Source organism: Zootoca vivipara, chromosome 1, assembly GCF_965207765.1.
Source record: "Zootoca vivipara chromosome 1, rZooViv2.hap1.1, whole genome shotgun sequence".
NCBI lineage: Eukaryota > Metazoa > Chordata > Lepidosauria > Squamata > Lacertidae > Zootoca > Zootoca vivipara.
The window spans coordinates 16,724,345-16,750,316 of record NC_142582.1 but is presented as its reverse complement, the minus strand read 5'-3'; the positions used below and the strand labels follow the sequence as shown (position 1 = coordinate 16,750,316).

At 45.5% G+C, this 25,972-nt stretch overlaps 1 long non-coding RNA gene across 1 annotated transcript; it reads right to left on the bottom strand.

Annotated features, from left to right (window-relative positions):
* Positions 1–289: 289 nt before the first annotated feature.
* LOC148687490 (uncharacterized) lies at positions 290–25,972 on the bottom strand. Its single transcript, XR_015946629.1, has 2 exons — positions 25,744–25,972; positions 290–847 (listed from the first exon to the last, which is right to left on the bottom strand). It is a non-coding gene; the product is annotated as an uncharacterized LOC148687490 (long non-coding RNA).

The following is a 25,972-nucleotide window of genomic DNA, read 5'->3' as shown; positions in this document are numbered from 1 at the left end:
CAGACCAATCAGACTGCTGATTCTGGATCCTATTGTTGTAGGATTCGGCTCAGTACATAACAATCCTGGCAACTGCTGCTACTTAGGGGTCTAAAACGGATGAATGACAATTTCATCAATCACCACACAGTCACGTTCATCAGCAGGCAAGCCGAAATTCATCCCAACAGGACTTTTGGTTTGGGGCTTGGCTACCAAATTGTGGTATTCTCGTTTTCAACATCACAATATATCACCAGCTAAACATCACAATAGCTGTTGATGTGTTGTTGGGTTTTTTTATTTAAAAAAGCTGCAAAAGGAAAAGTCCGTGGTCACGAATGTCTGCAGCTGAAGATTTTTCTACCGCTGTGATCAGGAGACACAAATTCTGCTGCAATAACTGTGCTCCGTTTACTCTGATGAATCGTGTACCAGGCTGTTGAAGTTGCTTTTTCATCCTCCAATGTCATAGGTGTCAAGGTCAATATGGAAATAGAGTACACAACATATGTCACAGTGGGGGAAGGAACATTATTTGGCCTACATCTTCCTCTTGTCACCTCTAAGGCTGCATCACTTAGTAGGGAATATTTGCTTGTGGAACGGAAAGCGCTTCCTCCTGCTTCCTCCACACTGTAGGGAAAATGCATGATCTAAGGAAGGCCGCGCACGAGATTCTCTAAGGCAATAGCAAGCCTCCAGCTAGGCGTCATGGGCATAACTTTGTCTTCTCAAATCAGGGATCTTTGCTATTGGGATCCATTTATGATTCAGTTGGCAGGTCTTATTAGCATTCACCCCATCATTTCCTTCTGCAAAGTAACGGTGAGAGATGGCTTGATTTTATTGCTTTATAGCAATTTATCTGTTATGAGAGACAAAAAAAATCAAAATAAAATATCAAATACAATTACCCCTGCAAAGAATGAGTCTGCAAAAAAATATCAATTTCCTCGCTCAGTTTTTGCCCAGAGTTTTTGTTTGCCTTTTCACAATCACCGGTCAGGGGATGGGTGAGAAGGCTTTCCTGTTTACACAGAACTTCAGTCTGGTTTTCTTTTGATCCTATTTAAAAATCTATTTGATGTGATCACACACTGACAGAGCAATCAATCTGATATTTATCCTCAGGATTTTTCTGGCTCTGGAATAAAGACGCCAAGCAGGCAGGAGAGGGAATCGGTTTATCTTTTCTCATATAAAAAGAAGAAGGTTCTGTCTCTTTTTAAAGGTTTTGACCCTGAGATTTTTGCCCGCCTTTCCCAGTTCTCAGGAGAAGAAAGTGACAAATCAGGATGGGTGAACTGAGCAGACTAGGCTAGAACAGTAAGAATGATGCTCTACATGAATGGAATGTGTGATTGACTCCTAGAAGGTGATCAGCACAAGGCGGTAAATTGGCTGCCCTCCATCCATGTAGTGCAGGCTTGACTGCTAGCAAACTGTGGATCTTTTAACATTGTTTTGCTAGTATTTTCTCCCAAGTTTCCAGGTTCCAGTGTAAGGGGGGTTTAACATGGCAGGGCTGCCCCAATGGTAAAGGCAAACTAGCATAACCTCGAACATTTCCCTGCTGAAAACAGGGACGTCCTGATCCATTATTATTATTATTATTATTATTATTATTATTATTATTATTATTATTATTATTATTATTATACCCTGTCCATCTGGGCGGCTTCCAGTATATATAAAAACACAATAAAGCATTTTTTAAACCTATGCTATACAGGGCTGCCTCCAGATGTCTTCTAAAGGTTGTATAGCTACTTATTTCCTTGGCTCAGAGGTCACATAACTCCACACCTGCTAACATTTCTCTGATGCAAATAAGGGCGTCCTAAGGTAAAACAGATGGGACGTGATTGGCGCTGTGGTGTAAATCACTGAGCCTAGGGCTTGCTGATTGGAAGGTTGGTGGTTCGAATCCCCACGACGGGGTGAGCTGCCGTTGTTTGGTCCCAGCTCCTGCCAACCTACCAGTTCGAAAGCACGTCAAAGTGCAAGTAGATAAATAGGTACCGCTACAGCGGGAAAGTAAACGGCGTTTCCGTGCGCTGCTCTGGTTTCGCCAAAAGCGGTTTAGTCATGCTGGCCACATGACGTAGAAAAACTGTCTGCGGACAAATGTCGGCTCCCTTGGCCAGTAAAGCGAGATGAACGGCACAACCCCAGAGTCGTTCACGACTGGACTTAACTGTCAGGGGTCCTTTACTTTACTTTTTAAGGAAAAGCAGAACATTCCAGGATCAAATCAGAAACTGGGACAGCCAGTGTGGAGTAGTGGTTAATCTGGTGAACCGGGTTCGCATCTCCACTCCCCCACATGCAGCTGCTGGGTGACCTTGGGCTAGTCACACTTCTTTGAAGTCTCTCAGCCTCACTCACCTCACAGAGTGTTTGTTGTGGGGGAGGAAGGAAAAGGAGAATGTTAGCTGCTTTGTAACTCCTTTGGGTAGTGATAAAGCGTGATATCAAACCCAAACTACTTCTTCTTCTTCTTCTTCTTCTTCTTCTTCTTCTTCTTCTTCTTCTTCTTCTTCTTCTTCTTCTTCTTCTTCTTCTTCTTCTTCTGTAAATCTGGGACTCTTCCTGGAAAATAGGGACACTTGGAGGGTCTGAACTAGGCATTCACTGGCCTGGTGTGTTCCAGTTTCCTTGGACTACAACTGCCATCAGCTCTGCTGGCTGGAGCTGATGGGAGTCATAGGCTATGAAACAGCTGGAGGGCATCAAGTTGCAAAAGGCTGAGCTACTGTGCAAAGTTTCCTGGGGTGCCTCCCTCAAATATACAAATGTTTCGATGAGAGCAGCTGCCTGCTCTTTGGATGAGGTGTGCATCAGCAGTTGAGCTGCTCCCAGGTTGGGTTAACAGCCCTTGTCTTCCTAGAGACGAACACCAGCCTTTTGATTTTCACTTGCCATGCATGGCTTAGACACAGCAGTAAAGGGAAGGAAGTAATGAAGTGAAGAGGCATTAAAAGGGAGAAGGGAAAAGGGTACTTTGGTCAATTACCGCCGTGGTGTTATTATGCTACTCAGTGCTTGCCAGAAAGACAAGAGGAGATTACGGGAAATAAAATTAAGAAGCCAGGCCAATGGTATTAGAGGAGTAGACTTCTTGCCTTCTGGGGCAGAGAAGCATGTTTTGGGAAAGCATTCAAATTCGGCTTCTGCCAGGTGAAACCATAGTGCTCCTTCCAGAATTCCCTTCTGTGTTATAAGAGCGGCATCATCATCATACCTTTTGATACTTTCATAATTCCGATGTCACATGTGAGGAGCACAGCATCAGGATTATAGGAGAGATTATACAGATGAGAAAGCCATGGCATGGATTCTTCAGCAGCAGTGGCGGAGCAGGGGGGCGGGGTGCCCCAGGTGCCATGTCGGGGGGGTTGACAAGAAGGTACCCCGCAGGGTACTTGCCCGCCGCCCCTGGGCATGGTGGCACAAGCAGCCATTGCGCTGCCACATGTGGAGGATCCTCCATTCATGGCTGCAGCCACGAGCAAAGGATCCAGCCACTGGTTCGTACGGCGCTTGAGCGGCGCTGGCGGCAAACTGCTATGTATGGCGCATGTGCATTCTGGGTCATGTGGCCAGCATGACTAAACTGCTTCTGGCGCAACGGAACACTGTTGATGGAAACCAGAGCGCACTGAAACACCGTTTACCTTCCTGCCACAGCAGTACCTATTTATCTCCTTGCACTGGCGTGCTTTCGAACTGCTAGGTGGGCAAGGGCTGGGACAGAGCAATGGGAGCTCACTCCGTCGTGGAGATTCGAACTGCTGACCTTCCGCTTGGCAAGCCAAGAGGCTCAGTGGTTTAGATCACAGTGCCACCCACATCCCTTGTGTAAACCCACCAGGACAGACAGTATTTGTAGGAAGACACCCATCATAAGGCACAATGCCAAGGACCCCATAAAGCCTGGACGTGGCCCTGCTTCCCAGTTTTCATAGGAAAATGAGAAAGAGCCACAATGCAGAACTTCCCCTCTAAAGGTAATATCAGAAGTTGCCCTTCACCTGTGGAACTGCACTTGTTCTTTCCATTTAATTGGTAGTTTTATTTCATTATTTTATTTTTACCCTGTACACCTGACTGGGTTGTCCTAGCCACTCTGGGTGGCTTCCAACATATCCAACACAACATTAAGCATTAGAAAACTTGTTACCTATTCAGGGCTGCCTTCAGATGTCTTCTAAATGTTGTATAGTTAGTTATTCCCTTGGTTCAGGAGCCACATAACTCCATGCCCTCCAACATTTCTCCGATGAAAATAAGGGCGTCCTAAGGAAAAGCAGAACATTCCAGGATCAAATCAGAACCTGGGACAGCTTCTGTAAATCCGGGGCTGTCCCTGGAAAATAGGGGAGTTTGGAAGGTGTGGAAAGTCCTGCAAAAATGAAGCCCATTTTGGGGCAGCCTTTCATATTGGAATTTGGGGACTTCTAAACACACTTCTGAAGGGACGCAGGTGGCGCTGTGGGTTAAACCACTGAGCCTAGGGCTTGCTGATCAGAAGGTCAGCAGTTCGAATCCCTGCAACGGGGTGAGCTCCCGTTGCTTGGTCCCAGCTCCTGCCAACCTAGCAGTTCGAAAGCACGGCAAAGTGCAAGTAGATAAATAGGTACCACTGTGGTGGGAAGGTAAACGGCGTTTCCGTGTGCTGCTCTGGTTCGCCAGAAGCCGTAAGCCGGCTCCCTCGGCCAAAAACGCGAGATGAGCGCCGCAACCCCAGAGTCGGTCACGACTGGACCTAATGGTCAGGTGTCCCTTTATCTTTTAACCACACTTGTAGTATGAAAGTTCTGTACACATGTTAATAGTGTTGCAATAGTAATATTACCAAGTAGCTTTTTTATTTTCCTTTAAAAGCTCTGCGTACTTTGGAAATGATGACCCAGATTTTTCGGTTCCAATCCAATGCACATCCCACTAAAATGAATTATGGGTTCATTGAGGTCACTAAACATATTTGGCAGCATTACTTAGGCTGGGGACGGTAATCGCCTGTTGTTTGTCTGATTGTTTTTGCTGGAAATTGTTGTGAGGCATCCTGAGACCATGGGATAAATTTAATTAACAAACTAACCAATTTAAAGGGGGGGTGTCAGACAGCATCAAGGGCAAAATAGAGGAGCAAGTGGCATTCACTTGATTCTGAGAAGCCTTACCAAAACAAACACAAATATTTTAAATCAGAAGAACCATTCAAATCACTTAAAGTTGGGAACCTGTGGCCCTCTAGATACTGTTGATCTCCAGCTCCTTTCAGCCCATTCAACATTGTGGGTAACCAGAAATGCTGAGAGGTAAAGATAAAGGACCCCTGGACAGTTAAGTCCAGTCCAAGGTGACTATGGCGTTGCGGCGCTCATCTTGCTTTCAGACCAAGGGAACCAGCGTTTGTCCACAGACAGCTTTCCATGTAATGTGGCCAGCATGACTAAACCGCTTCTGGCACAACAGAATGCCGTGATGGAAGTCAGAGTGCACTGAAACACTGTTTACCTTCCCGCTGCAGCGGTACCTATTTATCTACTCACACTAGAATGCTTTTGAACTGCTAGAGCAATGGGAGCTCACCCCGTCGTGGGGATTCAAACCGCTGACCTTCTGATCAGCAAGCCCAAGAGCAGGCATCCCCAAACTGCGGCCCTCCAGATGTTTTGGCCTACAACTCCCATGATCCCTAGCTAACAGGACCAGTGGCCAGGGAAGATGGAAATTGTAGTCCAAAACATCTGGAGGGCCAAAGTTTGGGGGTGCCTGCCCAAGAGGCTCAGTGGTTTAGACCAGAGCGCCACTTGCATGGTTGGTAATCAGAAATGATGAGAACTGTAGTTCAGCAATATTATGAAGGAACTCAGATTGCTCACTCCCAGATTTACGGATGTGAAGGACTTTCTCACTCCTTCCTCTCTTGTAACTTTCCACCCCAAATTCCTCCTCTATTGCTTTTAGTTATGCTGAAACAATCATTGTTTTTCTTATAAGAGAACAAAAAAGCATATTCACTCACTTGTTGATTCTCTCTCTCTCTCTCTCTCTCTCTCTCTCTCTCTCTCTCTCTCTCTCTCTCTCTCTCTCGTTCTGTGTGTGTGTGTGTTTTCAAATGTTTTTTTCATACCTAAAGTGCCAGAGTTAACAGAAATCTGTTGATTTGGAACTGTGGTTGCTTCTATTTTGGAACTTTTTTATTTTTAAAACACAAATATTTTGAAATGAAGCAGCACACCTAGTTCCAGCCTTCCTAAAAATAACAGCCGTGTAAACCTGTGGGTTGGTGTGTATTTTGCGGCTGGTCTTTCACTAAGGGTTACATTTTTTAAGTTTCTCTTGGAAATAAATATCTACTCCTCAGCAATATTTTTCACATAATCCCTTTGTCCATTTGTGTAAAAGCTAAAATTAGTCTGCAGAAAGAGCCCTAGAACCAAGCTAAGATGTGGGGCGTGGGGAGAGATTTTGTGAACCTTTCCTTCCCCTTGTGAAATGCACTAGCCTGTTCAGATATTATTTGGGTGTTATTGTTTGGATTTATTTATGAGTTGGCATTGCCAGCCTTAATCCTACCCCAATGTTACAAAATTCAAGCAATCCATGCTCCCATACCTGGTATTGCAGCAAAACAATGTTCTGCTGTGAGCCTCTTTGTAGTTCCTACTGGCTGTAGCTTCACTTCTAGTTTTCTTTGGGGAAAAAATACTTTTCCTTTTTTCCCTCATAGCAAGGGATGTTGTTATATATGTAACCAATCCGATTTGGCTCCGTGGCGATGCCACCAAGGGCAAATAATTATAGTTCAGAATGAGGACAATTGGTCTGTTCAGAATTTTGCTCACAGTTTACCTTATCTCAGCATTGGCTTCTTTTTTAAAACCTCAGTTAAATGATATCAGTGTGTAGATCAGGCATCCCCAAACTGCGGCCCTCCAGATGTTTTGGCCTACAACTCCCATGATCCCTAGCTAACAGGACCAGTGGTCGGGGATGATGGGAATTGTAGTCCAAAGCATCTGGAGGGCCGAAGTTTGGGGATGCCTGGTGTAGATACTGTAGTCCTGATTGTTTGTTTGCAATATGATAGCAAATTTATTAAGAAAGGAAAGGTTCTCTCCCCCCCCTCCTTTGACCAAAAACAGTGCTGAAATGGTGACCACTTGCGACTGCAAACAACCGGGAACAGACACCAAAACCATAAACTTTTGAGGGTCTTTCATGAAACCCCAGGCCCCCAAAGTCTCTTATTTGCACTGAGAATGTTTATTGGACAACATTTGGCTCAGTCCAAGTTTCCACATTATTATTTATTCTGTTCTCTCTCTCTCTCTCTCTCTCTCTCTCTCTCTCTCTCTCTCTGCCAGAGGAAAAAGAAAATAAAATTCCAACAGCATGGGTCCTGTTTTACAACTCAAATGCTGAACAAATGTGATCTTTCTCTGCAGTAGGACTCAATCATATATTCCTACTGGTGCAGTTTCAAGCACGGAGGCATTAATCAGCTCTGCTTATTTTAAATATAACTGCTGGAGAAGATTTCCAATTGTGTCAATACTTTCAAAACACGAGAACTGTAGTGAACTGGTCGTCCCTTTTCAAACACTTATTAAAATACATACCCTTAGAACAATTGGCAGTTTCTTAGTATTGACACTTATTTAGATTCTTTTTTTTTTAAATATTTTTATTAATTTTCCAATTAAAACCAATTATATCACATTCAATATTTCAAATTATACACATATATATATCAATCAAACCGAATGTTATGCCAAATCATCTAAAGAATTTTTTATTTGGGTTCCCATGCTTCAAGAAATTGGGAATTCCTCGCAACTGTCCACTGCCGTCTTTTTTCTAAAGTTCAAATCGTCCTCCAAGTTCATAATAATCCAGATCTTCCCCTTACAGTCACATAGATGTTTTCCACTTTCATCCGATTGTTTCCCAGCCGCTGAGATAAATATCAAACAACGTTTCACAGATGTTCTTTCTCCTGTGTGAGTTAATCAGTCCAGCCTCCCCATAAATCTTCTTAATGGAGCTCCTTGTTGCGTCGAAGCAGCCCGAAGCAGCGCCATCTCAAAAAGCTCAAATCACTTTCGCTTTCTCTCATAGCCATGAAGATTCACGATCATTATAGAATTTACAGCTTTTTCAGGCAGGAGACCCAAACATCAAACCATAAACTCTTGGTAAATTAATGGATCTCCTTGCCCTATAGCTGAACTTAGCTTCAGGTCGCTGCTCCAATTTAAAGTGCGTCACAACTCATAAATCCTCCGAGCGCGTCCAGAACTCCTTCCGCCCAACTAGGGGGAGGCTTTTCTCATCGGCAACTCCACATCTTTAAAAAAATATGCTCAGTAACAACAGTTATAAAGTTCAACTCACACAGTCTTTTGCTTCTCTTTCACTCCAAACAAGCCAGGACATCGCGTCCGGGAAGGTACGAGGCAACAATATGAAGGAAAATAAAAATAAAAACTCGCTTCCCTTATCGCTCCGTCCCCATCAATCCTTCTTCCAGATGCAGTACAATCTTTGACTCCTCTCCTTTCAGCAGCATAAATTTCTCAGCAGTAAACAGCGCTTCTTCCCCTCCTTCTGAAGTATGTCCATAGATTTAAGCCTAATTATCTTCTTTAACCATGGAAATCCCCGCCATGCAGATTAGCGTCCGGGAGTCCTGGCCCTCGTAAGTGCTCAGCCCAAGCTCCCCCCACTCCAAAAACAGTCGGAGTGGGTCTGGGGGCATCGCGGGCCAGCGGCCCCTCTCCGTAACCCCCGGAGAGGGTAGGGGGCTGCCATTTACTCCCCTAGCAACCGCCAAATTCCTTACGAAGGTCAGAGAGATGGAAAACAGGTCCGCCATTCCTGCAGGTGGAAACCGGAACCTCTGGACACTTATTTAGATTCAATGTGCAGTGTTAGATTTGCAGTTATGCTTCAAATGCTGATAAATATATCTGCAGATACATATTTGCAACCAAGGCAGTGTTAGGGAAAATAAAATAAAATAGGGCTTCAGGTTCATTGAATGTGTACTTTTATTTTCCTGTATGTATCATGCCATATAATATTGCAGTGGCAAAAACAAACAAACACACAACTTTAACCCTCCCCCCAAAAAACCCCATATGACACCCAAGTCTAAAGCAGGAATGGACCATTTCCTCCATGGTGGAGGAAGACCCATTATTATTTCTGCAGAGGGGTCTCCACCTCCAGCATCCCAGGGTCCCTCAATCAGCATGAAATGGAAGATTTTTTAGCCAATGAGAAATGGCCTCTTCATCCTTTGCGCTGATTGGAGGCAATTTGAGTGAAAGTAGTCCATTCATCGGCCTTGCAAAGCCCAACCCATTTAGACCACTTAGACCTTACTTCCACTTCAGGGGCACATTTACTTGCAGGAAACTCCCCTCCAGTTACAAAAGACGCTGCTGAACAGACTCTTGGTCTGTGGTGTTGCTTGGGGCGTTTTGCCCGAGTTCTTTTTGTATCTTTATTTTGAGATCTTATTATGTAGAGACTGTTTCAATTCAGTGGTGTGCTTTTTGATGTGTTTTATTTATTGTTTTTGGCTTTTGTTACGTTCATATTTATGTGAATCTTGCCACATTGTAAGCTGCCTTGAGCACTGTTTTAACAATGTAAAGGTGGCGTGTAAATAAAAAGATGGTGATGGTGATGTCTTAAACTAGGTACAAAACAAAACATTGTAAAAAGACAAAGTAACACATTGCTCTTGAACAAGCAAGCAATGAAGTCCTGTCTACTGTTTAGTCCTTAATACAGTTCAATAAAATTTCCTTTCTCTGGTCTCAGAGAGAGCAATCCTAGGCAAGCTTCTTGCTTGTTCAGGATCTATGAGCTGATTAACAATAACAATAATGTTATTATTTCTGCCCCACTCTGCTTGAGTTTCCAGGATGAGTAATCTACTAGCCTTAGCAAAATAAAAAAATTCCTTCAGTAGCACCTTAAAGACCAACTAAGTTTATATTTTGGTATGAGCTTTCGTGTGCATGCACACTTCTTCAGATACACGAAAGCTCATACCAAAATATAAACTTAGTTGGTCTTTAAGGTGCTACTGAAGGAATTTTTTTATTTTGCTTCGACTCAGACCAACACGGCTACCTACCTGTAACTACTAGCCTTAAACACTCCTTGCTGCATTTGCTAGAGACAAACCTATCATAGCATCAAAGAGTTGCAAGGGACCCCGAGAGTCATCTAGTCCAACCTCCTGTAATGCAGCTTTTGTTGGGAATTCCATTCTACCCTTTGCTGCAGATAAGTGGGATTGTTACATGTCACATGTCTGTTTACATTCCAGCACAGATTGCTGGAGTCCTGTGAGCGGAACATCCACTCTATATTGCTTTTGTTTTCTCTCTCTCCGAGAAGAACGACAAGGAGAGAGGCCATGTTTTTCGTTGTCCTGATTTATGTATAATAAATATGTAGTTTAGTACAGTATCCACACCTCGAGCCTGATCTGTTGTGTGTTTACTCTTGCATGCACAGCAGTTTGAGTCGCAGACGCATGCCGGAGGAGGATGACTGATGGATCTCCGCAGCGGTAAGGCTGAGAAGGGAGGCGCTCTGGCTGGGGCCAAGCCAGCTGGCTTCCCACCCCAGGTTCCAACAGCTTTCCCATACAGGGATCAAACCTGCAACCTTGGCATTATCAGCACCACACTCTAACCAACTGAGCTATCCCGGCTGCGATCATGCCTAATGCAAACCTCTCTGCATAGCATTTGAATGAATTCAAACATAGCCTTTTATGCATATTAAACTTTAACATTTTCAAGGGAAAATAGTATGTACTTTACCCTGTTATTTACTCGCACAATTCTCGGCTGAGCAGAGGTCCTAGTTAATGAGTTTTATGGCATAAGCAGCGGTCCATTTGTTGCAACCACAAATTTAGAATTCATTTTGTAGCAAGGATCATTAATGCCCAAACTGTAGCATGTGCTTTCTTCTCAACAAACAACAAGCTAGAGGGAAAAGTGTTTACAAACTTTGTGAGCCTCCATTTAAGCATGCAGTGCTTTGTTCCACTGTGTGCTCAGGTTTTGCATTTATTTTCCCCTATTGAAATCTCTATGCCAACTTATGGTGCATGTGATATTGTACAGTACATTTGGCTTGTGACCTGTCTTGTATTTTTGCACTCATTTGTGTCCCTGTTTTTCCTCCCGTAGCTATTGCAGTGAAGAAGACGACAAACCTGTGATCTGAAATTAACAACAAGTAAGTGTGAGAAACTAATGAGCAGGCCAGAGATATAATCACTTAGGACTGTATGCAGGTAAGTGATTCTCAGAATGGACCCACTGAAATCAGTGAATTTATAATAGCCAGCCATTTATTTCAGCAGTATTATTCTGAATATGACTTGATGTCTGAAATATGGAAGGGAGAAAAGGACTCTCATTAAATACTCCTCTTGGAATGCATTCAAAAATGGCCTGTCTTTTGGAACCCTTCATTTTTCATACAACTCAGTGCAGTCTTTTTTTCTCAATATGCTCCATACTTTAAATTGGTTTGGTTCCTAAACTGATTTTTTATGTATTGTATTGAAAAAATTTTTAAGGCTGCAATATTATTTGTTACTTCTTTTTTTCTTTTCTTTTATATAATTTCTTCCATCACAGAACCCAATGCTGTGAACTATTATTTAGCTGGGAGTAAGTCAGACACGGACTTGCATAACAAAAGTATTCATATAAATATGACAGAACTAAATAGAGCTCATTCCATAGCTGCCAAGTTTTCACTTTTCTCGCGAGAAAGCCTATTCAGCATAAGGGAAAATCCCTGTAAAAAAGGGATAACTTGGCAGCTATGTCATTCCCTGGTACATGAGTATAGAACTGAACCCTTCGTTCTGAGTAAACTAACCAGAGCAGCACATGGAAATGCCGCTTACCTTCCCGCCGGAGTGGTACCTATGTGTCTACTTGCACTTTGACATGCTTTCGAACTGCTAGATGAGCAGGAGCTGGGACCGAGCAATGGGAGCTTACCCCGTCGCGGGGATTCAAACCGCCGACCTTCTGATCAGCAAGCCCTAGACTCTGTGGTTTAACCCACAGCGCCACCCACGTCTAACTGCATGCATTATAAATTAGAAGAGTTTGGATTTGATATCCCGCTTTATCACTACCCGAAGGAGTCTCAAAGCGGCTAACAATCTCCTTTCCCCTCCTCCCCCACAACAGACACCCTGTGAGGTGGGTGGGGCTGAGAGACTTCAGAGAAGTGTGACTAGCCCAAGGTCACCCAGCAGCTGCATGTGGAGGAGCAGAGACGCGAACCCGGTTCCCCAGATTACAAGTCTACCACTCTTAACCACTACACCACACTATCAAATCCAAACTCTTCTATAAATTATAGGTTTCCCTATCTCCCATGAAAGTACATTAAAAAGAGAGAGATCCTTAATCTAGCTTTAGCTAGAAGTAGCCATAGAAAGTGTTGTCTTAGCTGGCCTGCGTTAGAAGTTGAGAGACATGGATGGAAAATGGGAAATACTGAAATACCCTTAGTAGTGGTAACTGTGGAATAGGAAACTGGAGGGAATTAACGGGAGATCGAGCAAGGAATGGGAATTAAATCAAGATAAAATGGAAGAGGTCAGAGCTTTTACTCAGAAGACTAAATATGGAGAGGAAAGTAGTATGTTGCTTTTAAAAATAACAACCCTAGCCTAATTCAATTTCTGGCAAGTTCATATTTCCCCCTGTGATATACCCAGCCTAGCCAATTTGAGGGTCAACCATTTTCCATCCTCGACATGTATCTCTCTATTTGCTTAGCATATTTGCAGCCTGCACCATCAAATACATTTTTCAAGTGGCTGCATCATGGGGACTTGTTATGTACTGAGCTGAATCCTAGAACAATAGGATTCAGAATCAGCAGGAGCTATCCAATCCAACTCCAGGTGGAAGTGAATCCGCAACCTGATTGGCCTGCAGGAGCAGCCAATCAGGCGGCTGGCAGAAGTGAATCTGCAACCTGATTGGCCTGTAGGAGCAGCCAATCAGGCTGCAGGCAGAAGTCAATCCACAACCTGATTGGCCCACAGATGTAGCCCTGAAGTAGCCAATCACGCAAGGCCCATTGTGTAAATAATGTATATAAGCAGATGGTTTGGGGGAAAGAGCCATTCTTCTCTTCTTCTCCTTGATGACTATGAGCTGAATAAAGAGCATGAAATTCACTCTCGACTCCGAGTATATTTCACTGGCGACGAAGGTGGGATCCTGCTGAGCTGACCGCCACCACGCGCAGCACCGCCACTTGCTGCACCGCTGCATCGCACCGTGCATCCAGGCTTCAGCTCCAGGACCCAAGGAACCCAGAATGGCAACCGACAGCAGCTTCTCGCCATTCAAACCAGCATCAGGAGACTGGGAAGGGTACGCTGCCCATTTCAACTTCCTCCTACAAGCGAAAGAAGTCACCAACGATGCCATGAAGAGGGCGACATTCTTCAGTGTCTGTGGAGAGGAGACGTTCGAAATCGCCCGGGCTCTCCTTGCACCTAGAGATGTCGCTACCGTCTCTTACAAAACAATAATGGAACGGCTGAAGGAGCACTTCTCACCACAGCCCTCGGTGGTAGCGTGCCTAAATGCCTTCTACGCAAAGCGGCAAGCCCCGGGGGAAACCATAACTGGGTTTGTGACCTCCCTCCGCCAAGCCGCCCAGTTATGCAACTTCTCAGAGTTGGAGAACATGCTTCGTGACCGCCTCGTCGGTGGCCTGAGGGACGAGATGTTGCAACGACGCCTCTACGCCAAAAAAGCCCTCACGTTCCAGATTGCTCTGGAGGAAGCCCTGGCAACCGAAGTCGCCGAGAGGTCAACGCAAGAGGCACGACCGGCCCCGCCATCCCAACCGAGGGTCTACCACGAAGACCTCACCGACGAATCCGAATCTGACAGGGAGGAAGTACACCGAGTACAGCGGCGCACCCAAGCAGCACACACACCACAGCAGCCTCGACGAGAAGGAGGGAACTGTGCAAGCTGCGGGGAGAACCACGAGAGGAGGACCTGCCGTTTCCGCAACGCAGAGTGCAGGCAGTGCAGAAAATTGGGACGCATCGCCCGGGTGTGTCGGGCTCGACTCACCCGTCGACAAGCATCAGATGACCGACCCAGGAGCCCCAGGTCACACGGCACCATGCACCAGGGCAACTCGACGGAGATCACGGACTACCAGGTATTCCAGTTGCCCCATCCCAACACAGAGAAAATTTATGTAGAGGTACAGATAGAGGGCGCCCCATGCCGCATGGAGCTGGACACGGGTTCAACTCTATCCATAATCTCGGCCTGAACATTAAGGGAACTGTGCCCTAATGGGGGTCCCAAACTAAGGCCGGCCCCATTCACCCTCCGGGACTTCCAGAAACGTAAGGTCCCCACACTGGGGGTGGGGACCTTCAGGGTGCAATATCGAGGGCGAAAGCAACAATTGGACTTGCTGATAGTTAAGGGACCCTACGTTAGCTTACTGGGACTGGCATGGTTTGGACCTCTGGGGCTAGCCGTTACCGGGGTGAACCGCACTAGCTTACAAGTGGACGTGGACGCCATATGCAAAGAGTTTCCAGGGGTTTTCGATGGGGCATTGGGACGATATACAGGACCCCCCATTGCCCTACAGCTAGACCCCGCTGTACGACCCATCAGGCACAAGGCCTGCTGGGTCCCGTTCGCCCTGAAACCCCGCATAGACGAGGAATTGGACCGGCTCGTGGAGCAAGGAGTGCTGGAGCCGGTGCCCAATGCCCCCTGGGAAACCCCGATTGTCACACCCGTCAAGCCTAATGGTTCGGTCCGCATCTGCGCAGACTACAAATGCACCATAAACAAGGCTCTCACAGCCCATGCATACCCAGTGCCAGTGGTCAGCCATGTCCTCGCCACCCTGGCTGGGTCAACAATCTTTGGCAAACTAGACTTGGCCCAAGCGTATCAACAGTTGCCTGTGGACGAAGCCACAGCAGAGGCTCAGGCGATCGTGACACACAGAGGGGCATTCAGAGTAAAGCGGCTGCAATTTGGCGTTAGCGTGGCACCAGGCATATTCCAGAATCTAATGGACTCTCTCCTTAAAGGGATTCCTGGCGTCACCCCCTTCTTCAATGATGTGCTGATCGCCGGGCCCACACCAGAGGAATTTGAGGACCGCCTCCGCTCCATCCTGCACCGTTTCCAGACGGCGGGCCTCAAGGTGAAGCGGGAAAAGTGTTTACTAGGAGTGCCGCAGGTGGACTTTCTGGGATTTAAGGTGGACGCAGAAGGGGTCCATCCAACCGGTGACAAGGTACGGGCCATTTGTGAGGCCCCAGCGCCCAAGAGCAAGCCCGAACTTCAGTCATTCTTGGGACTATTGAACTTTTACCATGCCTTCCTTCCCCATAAGGCAGCGGTAGCGGAGCCCCTACACAGACTCCTAGATAAAAGGGCCCCTTGGGTGTGGGGCCAGCGACAAAGGGCCGCATTCCAGGCAGTCAAGGACTTGCTCGTCTCGAACTCGGTCTTGGCACACTTCGATGAGAGGCTGCCAGTGGTGCTGGCATGCGACGCCTCTCCCTATGGCATCGGCGCTGTCCTGGGACACCAACTCCCGGATGGAAGAGAGGTGCCGGTGGCATACTTCTCCCAGATGCTTGCTGCAGCCGAACGAAACTACTCACAGATTGACAAGGAGGGTCTGGCAATCGTGAAGGGCATAAAAAAATTCCATGATTTCTTGTACGGGCGGCCCTTTACCATAGTGACTGACCACAAGCCGTTGCTTGGCCTGTTTGCCCCCGAGAAGCAGACCCCCAAGTGTTGTCTCCCCGCGTCCTCAGGTGGTCAATTTTCCTTGCCGGCTACCAGTATGCACCAATCCACTGCCCTGGGAAGGCGATGGGCCACGCAGACGCCCTCAGCAGGCTACCACTACCAGAAACAGGCCCCGACCCAGCTCCTGTGCAAGAGGTTATGACCCTGGAGCTGCTTCCCGACCGACCCATTCAGGCACAAGAAGTGGCGCACCATTCCACAAAAGATAGGGTCATCTCCCGGGTCCTGGACTGGGTGTGGTGAGGATGGCCCAGCAGCAGCCCCGGGCCAGAATTCACTGGCTACACAACCCGCAAACATGAACTGTCGGCCCACAAGGGGTGCCTGTTATGGGGAAGCAGGGTCGTTGTTCCCCAGCCCGTCCGCAAAAGGGTCCTCACAGCCCTACACGAGACACACCCAGGGGTAGTGAGGATGAAGGCCCTTGCCAGGAGTTATGTGTGGTGGCCGGGGATTGACAGAGAGATAGAGGCCTGGGTCCAACACTGCCAGACCTGCCAAGAATCCCGCCCGGATCCCCCAAGGGCCCCAGTCCAGCCCTGGGAGTCCGCCCGACATCCATGGTCACGCTTGCACGTGGACTTCGCTGGCCCCTTCCAGGGAAAAACATTCTTCATAGTGGTGGATTCTTACACCAAATGGCTGGAGGTCGCACTGGTACCGTCCACTTCTACAGTGTCAGCCATCCGGGTACTGCTTAAGCTGTTTGCAACCCACGGGTTCCCTGACACTCTCGTCTCAGACAATGGAACCGCATTTATGTCAGAGGAGTTCCAGACCTTCACAGCGCAGAACGCCATCCGCCACATCCGCTCAGCTCCATTCCACCCTGCCACCAATGGCAAAGCGGAGCGCATGGTGCGGACCACCAAGGACAGCCTCCGCCGCATGACACAAGGGGACTGGGAATACCGCCTTGCCGCATTCCTTCTAGCACAGCACAGCACCCCCAGCACAACGACGGGCCGGAGCCCAGCTGAACTACTAATGGGCTGGCGCCTTGCAACTAGACTGGACCGACTTCACCCCGACAGAGCTCAGGATGAGGTAGTGGTGGGGAAAGGCAGGAACCCCCGGACATTCGAGGCCCAGGACCCAGTGTACGCAAAGAATTTTGGAGCAGGCCCAGCATGGGAACTGCCACAGTCACCAAGGTGACCGGTCCCGTGTCATACGAGGTACTAACGGAAGGGGGGCAATGTTGGTGCCGCCACTGCGACCAGCTACGGCGACGATTCCCAGGAGGAACCCGGGAGGAGAGCGGGACAGAGGGGTCCCAAGGGGACAGCGGGGCAGTGAGGCCTGTAGAGCGAGAGGGGGGGCAGGGGAAGCAGAAGCAGTAGGCACAGAGGGGTGCCCCAAGACTGGAAGGACACCGGAACCAGAGCCACAACCTAGTGGGTCAGTGGTGCCAGACCAGACAGCCCCGGCACAGCCAGCAGCCTCGGAACACGAGCCAGAACCAGAACCCCTGACCAAGGAACACCCCAGGCCACAACGTACACGGAGGCGGCCAGCAGACCTTGGGGACTATGAATGCAACTTCCCGGGCAGGACTGGAACTTAGAGGGGAGGGGTGTTATGTACTGAGCTGAATCCTAGAACAATAGGAATCAGAATCAGCAGGAGCTATCCAATCCAACTCCAGGTGGAAGTGAATCTGCAACCTGATTGGCCTGTAGGAGCAGCCAATCAGGCTGCAGGCAGAAGTCAATCCACAACCTGATTGGCCCACAGGTGTAGCCCTGAAGTAGCCAATCACGCAAGGCCCATTGTGTAAATAATGTATATAAGCAGATGGTTTGGGGGAAAGAGCCATTCTTCTCTTCTTCTCCTTGATGACTATGAGCTGAATAAAGAGCATGAAATTCACTCTCGACTCCGAGTATATTTCAGGACTGATACATTCTTGCTGTTCCTGGGCGATGCTGTGCTTGTTGGTCAACACCTGTGTGTCCGTCCCCCCCCCCCTGATGAGAATATCCTGCTGTGTTCATTGCCACTGAAAAGCCATCATGATTATCCAGGGGCCACTTGCTCTTGTTAACGCTCTGGATATTTCATGGGCTTGAGTGGCTATGAAGCCAATTGCTCTAAAGAGGGTTAGACTCACTTCCCACCTTCTGACTCACTCTCACTTATTGCAGTGTTAAGGTGCATTCTGGGAGAGCTTTAAAGGGGCACTGTATTCCCAGCTGGCAGGTTTTATATCCTGGGTATTTTAAAAGACTACATTCGGCTTAGGAGCCCACTTTTAATTTCAGAGAGTTGCATCAAAGTAAGTCATACTCAGAGTAGATTTAAGTTCATTGAAATTAGTGCGTCTACTCTCAATAGGGTTGCCACCTTTGTTCTGGCAAAATAAAGGACAGGACAGGGCGGGTGGGGGGTGATTCCCCCCCCCCAATCTGGTGTTAAAGTGACTGTTGCAGCCTAACAGGATGGCCCCTCTGGAATTTGTCCCACATGCATGTGCACACAAACCAATTTGTAAATCTGTCTGTGCTTGGCTACCCAGAGCTTAAATACATGACCTTTCACACACCCTTTCAAGCACATGCATTTGGAGAGGATCCCTAATTTGGGAGAGAGACAAAATAAAAAAAAATTCCTTCCAGTAGCACCTTAGAGACCAACTAAGTTTGCCATTGGTATGAGCTTTCGTGTGCATGCACACTTCTTCAGATACACTGAAACAGAAGTCACCAGATCCCCACATATAGTGAGAGGGTGGGGAGGGTCCGGACTGTTTATGGCTGCATTTGGTCTTACAGGAAGAATTAACGACTGTTTACGATTGGTCCCACAGGAAAAGCAAGGGGTGAGATGGTCAAAGATAGCTTTATCATGTATAATGAGATAAGAATACAATGTCTTTATTTAGACCACATTTCTCCATCGTTTTAAGTTTGGTGATAAATTGCAGTTCAGCAACTTCTCTTTCCAGTCTATTCTGAAATTCTTTTCTAATTTTGAAATTCTTTTTTTGGGGGGGGGGAGAGAGAGACCTGAAATGCAGGACCAAACTGCATCAATACAGGACGTAGCATTTTACATTGGAACATGAGACAATCCTGTATTATGCAGGACAGGTGACAACCCTAAGACTTGGTCGTATCCTCTAGACCAGGCACCCCCAAACTGCGGCCCTCCAGATGTTTTGGCCTACAACTCCCATGATCCCTAGCTAACAGGACCAGTGGTCAGGGATGATGAGAATTGTAGTCCAAAACATCTGGAGGGCCAAAGTTTGGGGATGCCTGCTCTAGATGAGCTTGGATTTTCCTTTGGTGAAACTTATTATCAAATGATAATAGTGACATAAGCATAATAAAAGTTAATTTGGGGGCTAAACTAAATTTGGGGATGCTGGACGGATCTTTGCACCCAGGCTGTGTATATGCTAAAGACAGCCCTGGGAACCAGCCCTATCTGGGAGCATCTTCCTTTCCCAGCAGATGGTTGGCACTGTCAGCTTAGACCATGGGTAGGCAAACTAAGGCCCAGGGGCCGGATCTGGCCCAATCGCCTTCTAAATCCAGCCCGTGAGCGGTCTGGGAATCAGCGTGTTTTTGTATGAGTAGAATGTGTGCTTTTATTTAAAATGCACCTCTGGGTTACTTGTGGGGCATAGGAATTCATTCATTATTATGTTTTCAAAATATAGTCCGGCCCCCCCACGAGGTCTGAGAGACAGTGGACCGGCCCCCTGCTGAAAAAGTTTGCTGATCCCTGGCTTAGGCATGCCAGAATATATCCAAAAGTCCTCTTCTGTGGACGGATCACCTTTGCTGACTTGACGTGACTATACTTTCAAGAAGAGTGGAAACCACATTTTTGAAAAGGCAAAACATTATCAGCAGATCATGCAGTGCTATCCACATAAGAACATCTTGATCCTGTCTGAGGGATGATGGCTGGATGACTTCTACTGATTCGTTTCAACCCTAATGATTCTAGGATACCACTACTGTGGATTTTCAGTTTCGTGAACAAAACAGATTAGCTTCATTATTCATCTGCAACAGTTTGCCTGCAAGGCTTTATACATTTTCTTTCCCTCAACATTATATTCTGAAATGGTTTGGGGAGATATAAATTAATACCTGAAAACATTTTGCCAAAGGCTCCTTCCTTGTTATTTGGTTGGTGTGCAGCAAACATGGTGAGAGAGGAAACATTGGGTTTTAGATAATCTTATATATATCATTTGCTGCATCTTATAAAATGGAATGTTATATCTTGTCTTTGCTGGTGAATGTCTAGTTTTGTCCTTGGATAACCAACTGGCTGGCATTTGACTTTTCACCCCAAAAGGCCTAGTTGTAATGTATAGTTTTCTTTATAGATTTTTTTTCCAAAAAAGAAAATAAAGTATTTCATGTGTTTGTTTTTTTACATTTATATGATTTCACAGTACTGAACTTCTGCAACTGCCACTAAAAACTCATTAATATTTTGTATCTGACAATAATCAGAATATAGATTCTAGTTTTAGTCTGTGCAATTTCACATGTTCATAAGTCCATTCTGCTTCTGAATGAATCAGTATTTAAAAGAAGTAAATAAATATGTATGAAGATTCATATTTAAATGTGCATTTTTAATCACAAATACCCGCTTTTATTTTTGTACACATTTTGACATCCTGTTTGAGCTGAGACCCGTGTTTGCAAATTTTAGATGCGTGCAAAATCCAAAGGATATGTGCGTTCCAGTTTTTTTGCTTTAGTCCAGGAGTTGCGAATTTTGTGAGGTTCATCAAAAAGTGCAGACCAAAGGAATTTCCCCTCTGCCCCTAAATCATAACAGTCACTAACAGCTGTGATATTTAAATAGCTGGACGCTTTCCGGTAGGTGGAGAGCTTCTTAAGAGTTACTTGCAATATGGTACCCTGAGAATATTGCTGATGCAATCCACTTCCAGAGATGCACTCTTGATTTCTACTACAAATCTGTGGTCGGAAACCCTCCCACAGTTAGGCTGGTCAAATTCTTAGCAGCAGAGCCATGCACAGGCTTTCAACCAAGCAGATGGAAACTAGACAAGGCCAAGGTAATTTACAACCCACCAAAACCAACCTACCAGTCGTGTATTGCCAGAAGCTCCATAAATAATAAGCCTGATTTTTCCTGCCTTCTTGCAGTGCAGAAACAGGCATGCATGCTGTCAAGTAGCCAGCAGGCTATGCTTATATGATAGGGAGACGGCTTTCGATTTGGTGGGCTGTGAGTTGTGTGGACCCGAACTAGACTTTTAATAGCTTTCCCGGGGTTTCCCGTTCCTCCTCTTCCTGCAGCTTGAAATTCACTTTTATGACCCATCTAGACTTATTTTACTAAATTTATCCTTTGCCCTCTCGGAACTTCTGTATACTGTGTATTTTCTGCTTGAGCCACAGGATACTTTGGGGAATAGGAGTCAATATGTCCAAGGACAAATTTTGAAGGAAAGGCTTCTGGAACAGACAACCGGACAGAATTGCTTGTCGTCTACAGTGCTGCCACAGCCCTGGTATATCAGCTTCCCCCATGGCCAAGTTTTATGTTATATTTTGTTTGCAGCCAGTAATACTTCTTACAAGAAGCCTTTTAAGCTGAAATCTTTCCCAGTCTGCATCTGTACTGGAATTCTTAAGATATTTTAAATACGTTTTATCCTTTTATCACTTGTTGCTTGCTGCCCTGGGCTCCTTTGGGAGGAACAACGGAATATACATTTAAATAGTAACAGCAGCAGCGGTCGCAGCTGTAATATTAGTAATCTAGTACAAAACAAAGCTATTGTGTTAGGAAGTGCACATATGTATATATATTCTGGCTTTTCTGTTTAAAATACACAAAAGCAGGACCAATTCTTTCCCCCCTGGACTGCTGTTACATAGGTTTAATCTGTGTGCCTTCACATTTTTATTTGCTTTTTATTTTTTAATTTTATTTTCCCAGTCTATGGTGGCACAGCTAAGCTCTGGCAGACTCGAAAAATATAGCCATAAGATTAAAGAAAAATAGAGATATCTCTGCTTCACCAAACATGTTTTCTTTTTCTCTTTATATATATATTTTAAAAATCTTCCTAGTCGGCAGAAGCAGAGCTACACCACAGGTTGTGGGTTTGGCATATAAAAATACTCCCACCTTCCTGCTGTGCTGTAGCAGACTGAGATTATTATTTTTAACCTGCTAATCATTTTAAATTTACCTGTTTCTTCAAACGCAACAAATGTATTTTGGGAATACAGCTATGGAAAGAATATGGCCTTTGGCATTGCAATTAATTCTGCTTTGGTAAACATTTCCCGTGACACTAAATTCCAAAATAAAGGATGAAATTGAGAAAAGAATTTGGGAAGTATCCCTCCCTTTGAAAAGGGAGCTTGGGTGGTGAGTTCTGACAGGTTTGAAGACAAAATGGGACCACCAAGAAGTAAGGAGATGGTATCAGCCTTTTTGCATAAAAAGCGGGCAGGAGCAAAACAGTCAAATGAAAGCTGAGTATGATCAGTAGCTGAGGGATCGTAGAATCTTGGAATTGTAGAATTGTAGAGTTGGAAGGGACCCTGAGGGCCGAAGTCTAGTCCAACTCTCTTCAATGAAGGAATCTCAACTTAAGCATCCATGACAGATGGCCACCCAAGCTTTGCTTAAAACCCTCCGAAGAAGGAGAGTCCACCACCTTCTGAGGGAGTCCGTTCCACAGCTGAACAGGTCTAACCATCAGAAAGTTCTTCTTGATATTGAGTCGGAATCTCATTTCTTGTAACTTGAAGCCATTGGCTTGATTCATACACTACAGAGCAGGAGAAAACAAGCTTGTTCCATCTTCCACATGACAACCCTTTAGATATTTGAAGATAGCTATTTTATCTCCTCTCAGTTTCCTCTTTTCCTGGCTAAACATACCCAGCTCCTCTAAATGCTTGGTTTCCATACCCTTGATCATCTTGGTTCCCCTCCTCTGCACACACGTTCCAGCTTGCCAACATCGTTCTTAAATTGTGGTGCCCAGAATTGGACACTGTATTCCAGGTGTGGTCTGACCAAGGCGGAATAGAGGAGTACTACTTCTCTTGATTTGGACACTATATGTCTGTTTATGCAGAAGTATTTTTATTTATCTGAACTCAAAGGTTAATGCTACCATCATGAAACGCATTTGGTCTAGAAATAACTCCTGTTGGTTTCTGTGGGATTGCTTTGCCGTAAACCTCTTGAGGATTGTGGTCCCAAAATATACACAGACCTACTTTAAATTTAAGCTGTTTTTCAACTTAAAGTCAATATTCATTTAGCTTTCCTTGGATTCACCAAGGATGTGCACTTGTTGCTTAGTCAGATTCTTCTCCTTCTTTGGTGATCACTCATAAGTAAGATTGTCTTCCATAAACACGGTTTTAACAATGAGTCCGTAAGTGACTGTGAAGCCCAATTCTGGATCCACACCTCCTTCCGCAGTGGTGACATTGGTTTCCGGGCAGGAGTTGATCATGGTGAGGGTTTGCCAAGCGTGGCTTCCTCTTAGCACATTTCTCCCTTGCATCCTGAGTTCGAGTGTCTTCAGAGCCCATGACGCCTTTGATAAAAGCTGTTCTCCAACTGGAGGTTCGCAGGCAAGTGTTTCCCAACTTTTGGTGTTTATACTACATGCTTATACTTAATCAGATACAGCAATGGGAAAGTAGCAACAAGAAGTCTGGTTAAGGGCATTCACCTCTGGAGTCTCTTGATGCTCAGAGATTGGGTTGTGAGCAACAATACTATCTTCTCATGGCAGCTTACAACATATAAGAACATTTATAAACCTCATAGAATGTCAAATAATACACCAATAACAGCAGCAAAAGATTTCCCTTCTTTAATCCATTGCCACCAGCCGACCATCCTTTAATTTATTTTTTAAAAGGCCACTCCCAATTAATTCATTATGCTGAGTGCCAATACGAAAACAGGAAAGTTGGGGTGGGGTGGAATGGAATGGAGTGTACTGGAATAGGACACGGGAAGCTGAAAACCTGCACAGAAGGAGGTAAGGATACACTGTGATGCTTTCTTGTTGTTTCATACCATGGACTTTAATGAGGTTTTCTTCCAAATCAAGAAGCTGAGAATCGTAGCTTCTACACTAGCTAGTTATTCCCCCTTCCCCAAGTTCTTGAGCTTCAAAACTCCCCCCCCCCCCGCCCTTCAGCAGCCATTGTCAGACAGAAGCAAGCAGGCTGGGGAATGCAAGCAATGATGTTGTCAACTTGTCCTACTAACAAGCTGCTGGAGCAGCTTGCACTGGTTTTATTTCATGTGTGTGCAGGTGACCGGCTGTCAGCAACAAAAATCACTGCCTCCGCCGTAGACCAGAAGCCCTGGAGCTTATCGCTGTTATGTCTATCCAGCAGCAGCGTTGGGCTACAGACAGCATGAGAAATTTGATTCCAGCTTATTATTTCTGTCTCCTCAACTTCCCCCTCCGTTCTCTTGATTTTCTTTCTAGATTCCTCATACTGATCCTGAAGACGAATTCATTGCTTGACGGCAAAATCGTGCAAGCGTGTGGTTGTGTTTTTTTTTTTAAAAAAAAGGAATGAAACCCAGCTGCAAAGCAGAAGCCTCTCTCTTCTATATAAATATAGCCTCCTCATCTGCATACGGATGCCCTGAGACTAAAAAGCCTCGTAACATTAGAAAAACAGCGTTGCACGGCCAATGTTTATAAAATTCTTTTGGAAAGGCAAAGCGGCAAAGTGTCGTGATGTGCGTGTGTCCCTCCTTTCCCCTCAGAAAGGCAAAGTTTCCCCTGGCAATTTCACAAACCTGATAATAGTCTTTATGATTGGGCATAGATACTGTGAAAATTGCAGGGGCTGGTTTCTGTGATCACTGATTCTGAAAGAACGATTGCATCGTGCCCGACTTCAAGACTGGGATTTGCCAGGCAGAACTAAAACGGAGGTATGTTGCTTTAACATAGAGAAAATCATGGGTCATATTAAGCTTCTCAGGGAACACAGCTTGGAGACCAGAAGCATTCCTAGTGTTCAGCACTCTCTTCCCCCTGTCCCCAGGGATTTTAAATATTTCACGCAGCCCCAGGGATTCAGCTTCTCTGCTGCTGGATGAAGTTATATATGATGGCATGTTCTGAAGTATATTCTGCCCTCCTCCTCCCCTTTGTTATTAATTTCAAAAACTGGGGAACTGCTTAATCGGAGCTCTCAAGTGGTGTATAAATAAAACTATAGTTAAAACCCACAGGACCATTAAAGAAGAAAATGTACATAACGCCATCATCTTTGAAACGCAGCTAAAACCCACAAAACAATCGAAAAGCAAATCTACATAAGAGCGTCGTCATTAAAATGTAGGTAAAGTCAGGGAAAAGCTTGGAAGAAATCTGGGTAACCAGATTATATGACTGGGTAGGCTTGCTGAAATAATCAGAAAGCTTCTAGCAGGTGCTTAAAACAGTATGTCATGGATGCCTTCCTAAGGTCCACAGGCAGGGAGTTCCATAGCATAGGTGCTGCCCCTATGCAAGGATAGATTGCTTGAAATTGTACGTCTAATAATAATAATAATAATAATAATTTATTCATTTATACCCCACCCATCTGGCTGGGTTTCCCCAGCCACTCTGGGAAGCTTCCAAAAATACAATAATCTATTAAACATTAAAAGCTTCCCTAAACAGGGAACACTGTTTAGTGTTCAACAGTCTTGTCTCAAATATCTCTCTTCTGCATTCATGCAGAGGGGCAGTCAAACAGAAACAAGACAGCAACCTCTCACCCTCTGTTTCATAATCTCACCCTCTGGCACAATATATACATACGGACATGTCATTTTGTTCCTCGCGGCTTACCGTTTCCCGTAGATGTGGGACATTTACCTTGAACCTTTTATTTGGGTTGTCATTCTCTGATAAACAGCAGCCATTCAAAAATAATTTCAGGGCATCTCAAACTGTTTTGATTTCCAACCCCTTTGGAATGTCTGTGGAATGTCCAGAATTTCCTTCACACCCACAAGGGTAAGTCTCTTATTTGCAGGGAGGGGGGAAGCCAGCAACCTCACGATCTGTGCTTCATTGG